This window comes from Schistocerca gregaria, chromosome 2 (genome assembly GCF_023897955.1).
Source record: "Schistocerca gregaria isolate iqSchGreg1 chromosome 2, iqSchGreg1.2, whole genome shotgun sequence".
NCBI classification, from domain to species: domain Eukaryota; kingdom Metazoa; phylum Arthropoda; class Insecta; order Orthoptera; family Acrididae; genus Schistocerca; species Schistocerca gregaria.
The window spans coordinates 7124737-7131036 of record NC_064921.1 but is presented as its reverse complement, the minus strand read 5'-3'; positions in this window follow the sequence as shown (position 1 = coordinate 7131036).

Genomic DNA, 6300 nt, shown 5'->3' with positions numbered 1-6300 from the left:
ATTTTCAATTTTGCTGATTCAAATAAAATATCCCATGGGATGGAAAACAGAATTTATCCCATCAATAATAATTAGATCTAGACTATTATTAAAGATTGGAGCTGCACCTTTCCATTTCTGATTTCCAGAAGTTATAGGAGCATCAAGATGAAATAATTGTTTAACATTAATAACATGACAAAAAATCGCCCCAATAATGGTCTTATCTTATTGTATTCAATTAAGAACTTTTATTTGAACAATTATTATCTTAAGAATTATTATTGGGGCAATAGGAGGTTTAAATCAAACATCCTTACGACAACTTTTAGCATATTCATCAATCAGACATCTAGGTTGAATAATTAGATCATTAACAGTCAGAGAAAACATCTGAGAACTATACTTCATTATTTACTCACTATTAAGATTAATTATAGTTTTATTATTTAAGCAAATAAATTTATTTTCCATAAATCAAATTTATTCAGCCAGAAATATAAAAACCGAAATTAAATTCATAATATTCTTATCTTTATTATCTTTAGGTGGACTACCACCATTCCTTGGATTCTTACCAAAATGAATTGTAATACAATCATTAATAGAAAACAATATAACAACTATTATAACTATTATAGTTGTATTAACTACAATTACACTCTACTACTATATACGTATTAGATTCTCAGCTCTAATTATATCATACACAGAAAATTCGTGATCTATAAAGATAAAGTCCCAAAAATCAAGAATCATTCTTCCTATAACAGTAATAATTTCAACAATAGGATTGATTTCAACATCAACCTTAATTTCATTATACTAAGGACTTAAGTTAATCAAACTAATAACCTTCAAAGTTATAATTAAAAGAATAATCTTTTAGGCCTTAGTAAAATTTTACACCTCTAGAATTGCAGTCTAGAATCATAATTGAATATAAGACCTAAATATGATAAGAGAGAAAACATCTCATAAGTAGATTTACAGTCTACCACCTAAAATTCAGCCATCTTACCGCAAAAATGATTATTCTCAACAAACCATAAGGACATTGGTACTTTATACTTCATATTTGGAGCATGAGCAGGAATAGTAGGAACATCAATAAGAATACTTATTCGTGCTGAACTTGGCCAACCCGGATCTCTAATTGGGGATGACCAGATTTATAATGTTATTACAGCTCACGCATTCGTAATAATTTTCTTTATAGTAATACCTATTATAATTGGTGGATTTGGTAATTGACTTGTTCCACTAATAATTGGTGCACCAGATATAGCATTTCCACGAATAAATAATATAAGTTTTTGATTACTACCACCTTCACTAACCCTTCTTCTTACATCTTCTATAGTAGATAATGGTGCTGGTACAGGATGAACAGTTTACCCTCCTCTAGCAGGAGCTATTGCACACGGGGGTGCATCTGTAGATCTAGCTATTTTTTCACTGCACTTAGCAGGTGTATCATCTATTCTTGGTGCAGTGAATTTCATTACAACAGCAATTAATATACGATCAGAAAGTATAACTTTAGATCAAACACCTTTATTTGTATGATCTGTAGCTATTACAGCATTACTTCTCCTTCTTTCACTTCCAGTTTTAGCAGGAGCTATTACTATATTATTAACAGATCGAAATTTAAATACATCATTCTTTGACCCTGCAGGAGGGGGTGACCCAATTCTATATCAACATCTATTTTGATTCTTTGGACACCCAGAAGTTTATATTTTAATTCTACCGGGGTTCGGAATTATTTCACATATTGTATGTCAAGAAAGAGGAAAAATTGAATCATTTGGAACATTAGGTATAATTTATGCTATACTATCAATTGGACTAATAGGATTTATTGTATGAGCACATCATATATTTACAGTAGGAATGGATGTTGACACACGAGCATATTTTACATCAGCAACAATAATTATTGCTGTACCTACAGGAATTAAGGTATTTAGATGATTAGCTACATTATATGGAACTAAATTCAAGTTCAATCCACCATTATTATGAGCTCTAGGATTTATTTTCCTATTTACAATTGGTGGATTAACAGGATTAGTATTAGCAAATTCATCACTTGATATTGTATTACATGATACATATTATGTAGTAGCCCACTTTCATTATGTATTATCTATAGGAGCAGTATTTGCAATTATAGGAGGTGTCATTCAATGATATCCACTATTTACAGGATTAACTATAAATAATACATGATTAAAAATCCAATTTACAATTATATTCATTGGAGTAAATTTAACATTCTTTCCTCAACACTTCCTAGGATTAGCAGGAATACCTCGACGATACTCTGACTACCCAGACGCATATACATCATGAAACGTAGTATCAAGAATTGGGTCTACAATTTCTATTGTAGGAATCATTATATTCATTGTAATTATATGAGAAAGAATGATTACAAACCGAGCAATTATATTTAGAGCTAACATAAGAAGATCAACAGAATGACTACAAAATAACCCTCCTGCAGAACATAGTTACTCAGAATTACCATTAATCTCTAGATTCTAATATGGCAGATTAGTGCAGTAGATTTAAGCTCTACAAATAAAGGTTTGACCTTTTATTAGAAAATATTTATTAATGGCAACATGATCAAATTTATCTCTTCAAGATGGAGCTTCACCATTAATGGAGCAATTATCATTCTTTCATGATCATACTATGGTCGTATTATTATTAATTACAGTAATTGTAGGTTATGCCCTAAGTTATATATTATTTATTGCCTATACTAACCGTAATATACTTCATGGACATTTAATTGAAACAATCTGAACAGCTTTACCAGCAATTACATTAATTTTTATTGCCCTTCCATCATTACGACTATTATATTTACTTGATGATTCAGTAGATGCAATAATTACAATTAAAACCATTGGACGACAATGATATTGAAGATATGAATATTCAGACTTCATAGACGTAGAATTTGACACTTATATAACACCAGAACAAGACCTAGAAAATGATGGATTCCGACTACTAGATGTAGATAACCGAACCATCCTACCAATAAATACAGAAGTACGAGTATTAACAAGAGCATCAGATGTTCTACACTCATGAGCAGTTCCTGCATTAGGGGTTAAAATTGATGCAACGCCAGGTCGGTTAAATCAAGGAACATTCACAATAAATCGACCTGGATTATTCTTTGGACACCGCTCAGAAATCTGTGGAGCAAACCACAGATTTATACCAATTGTAATTGAAAGAACTTCAGTAAATTTATTTATTAAGTGATTATCTAAGATAATTTAAGGAGTTAGTTAAAATAAATAACATTAGAGTGTCAATCTAAAGTAACTAAAAAAAATTAGTACACCTTGAAATTCATCAGATGACTGAAAGTAAGTAATGGTCTCTTAAACCAAATAATAGTAAATTAACGACTACTTCTGATGGGGAAATTATATCCAAATCCCTCAAATATCCCCTCTTATATGATTCTCACTATTCATTATATTTTCAGCTACATTAATCTTCTGTAATCAAATAAACTTCTTCTCATTTAAACCTAACCTTATTAAAAGAGCAGAAAAAGGAACAATTGAAATAAAAAACTTAAATTGAAAATGATAACAAATCTATTCTCAACATTTGACCCATCAACTAACATCTTTAATTTATCATTAAATTGAACTAGAACATTTCTAGGACTATTATTAATCCCATCACTATTTTGACTTACACCATCACGAATTAACATTATCTGAAATAAACTAAATTTAACCTTACATAATGAATTTAAAACACTTCTTGGACCAAAATCATTTAATGGAACAACATTCATTTTCATCTCAATTTTTATTATAATATTATTTAACAATTTCATAGGATTATTCCCTTATATTTTTACTAGAACAAGACATTTAGCATTAACATTTGCAATTGCCCTACCTATATGGCTAAGATTTATATTATTTGGATAAATTAACCATACCTTGTACCACAAGGTACACCGCCTGCATTAATATCATTTATAGTACTAATTGAAACAATTAGTAATGTTATTCGACCAGGTACATTAGCAGTACGGTTGGCAGCAAATATAATTGCAGGACACTTATTATTAACCTTATTAGGAAACACAGGACCATCTATAGCAATAAACTTAATCTCATTACTAATTATTGGACAAATACTTCTATTAATTCTAGAATCAGCAGTAGCAATAATTCAAGCCTATGTTTTCTCAATTCTAAGAACTCTATATTCTAGAGAAGTATATTAAACCTATGTTAACAACTCACTCAAACCACCCATTCCACTTAGTAGACTATAGACCTTGACCATTAACAGGAGCAATTGGAGCAATAGTCCTAGTATCAGGACTAGCAAAATGATTCCACCTATTTAATATTAACTTATTCATAATTGGATTTGGAATTACCCTACTAACTATAATTCAATGATGACGAGATGTAGTACGAGAAGGAACATATCAAGGATTACATAAAGAGTTATTAATAATTTTAATTAAAGGATGTCTTAATCGTAAGGGTTTATTCATTAGTAATTATCTTATTTTACGAATAGGACCCTGATTAATATTGGTGATTTTAACAACTGCTAGTAGTGCTAAAAATAAATAAATTATTATTATTATTGTAATAATGAATGTTGGTCTATTATATAATTTTTCTAAAGATATTGTTATTTCTTGATAATTGATTGAATTATCAATATTTATAGTTTCGGTGTTTTTGAAAAAGTCTATAAATATAGATATATCTAGAATAATTAATATTAATATGATAAATACTCACATTATTAATGTAATAATTATAGTGATTGATTTAGGCTGAAATATTTCGTTTGATGCAATTCTTGTAATGTAAATAAATAATACTAGTATACCACCAAGAAATGTTAAAAATAAAATATATGATAATCAATATCTTTCTATTATTGTTCCTGTTATTAATCCAACTAGGAAGGTTTGAAGGATAATAAAAAGCATTATTGATATTGGGTGTCTTAATTTAATAAAATTAATATTTATTACATTTGATAATGATATAATTATTATTTTGATCATTTCAGGGGTTAGTTTATTTAAAATACCGGTTTTGGGGACCGATGATGGAAGCTTTTCCACCTCTGAAGTTTTAAAAGTGGGGGCTGGACTTATTTCCGGTTTACAAGACCGGCGTTTTTTTTAAACTATTAAAACTAATGTTTATATTCTCTATTTTTACTTCTTTATTGATTTATTTTGCTGGTGTTTATGTTTTTTCTTCTAAACGTAAACATTTATTAATGGTTCTTTTGAGATTAGAATATATTGTTCTTTCTTTATTTATGTTAGTTATTGTTTTTCTTATTGAGTTTGATTATGATTATTTTTTTCCTGTTATTTTTTTAGTTTTTTCTCTTTGTGAGGGTGCTTTAGGTCTTTCTATTTTAGTTTCAATAATTCGTTCTCATGGTAATGATTTTTTTAATTCTTTTGGTTTATCTTTATGTTAAAGTATTTATTTATAACTATTTTTTTGATCCCTCTTTGTTTATTGAATAATTGTTGATGGTTGGTTCATTCTTTAATGTTTCTGTCGGGTTTTGTTTTTATAATTTGTGTTTATTCATATGCTGATTTGAATATAATTAGATATTATTTTGGTATTGATTATTTTTCTTTTAGTTTAATTTTACTTAGTTTTTGGATTTGTTCTTTAATAATCACTGCTAGAGGTTCAGTTTATTTAAGTTCATATCATTCTAATTTTTTTGTTTTTATGGTTTTGATTTTAATAATTATGCTTTATTGTTCATTTGCTAGATTAAGTCTTCTTTCTTTTTATATTTTTTTTGAGGCTAGATTAGTTCCTACTTTACTTTTAATTTTGGGTTGGGGTTATCAACCTGAGCGTTTGCAGGCTGGTGTTTATTTAATTTTTTATACTTTGGTTGCTAGATTACCTTTATTATTAGTTTTATTATTAGTTTTATGATTTTTCTAATACTTTATATTTTCCTTTATTGATTGATTTTGGTTCTTATTATTTTATGTTTTATATATTTATAATTTTGGCTTTTTTAGTTAAGATACCTATGTTTTTGGTTCATTTATGACTTCCTAAGGCTCATGTAGAGGCCCCTATTTCAGGTAGAATAATTCTTGCTGGTGTTTTATTAAAGTTAGGTGGTTATGGTATTTTTCGTGTTATAAAGGTTATTTCTTATTTGGGTTTAAAGTTTAATTATTTTTGATTGTCTTTAGGTTTATCTGGGGGTGTTATTGTAAGATTTATTTGTTTTCGTCAGGTT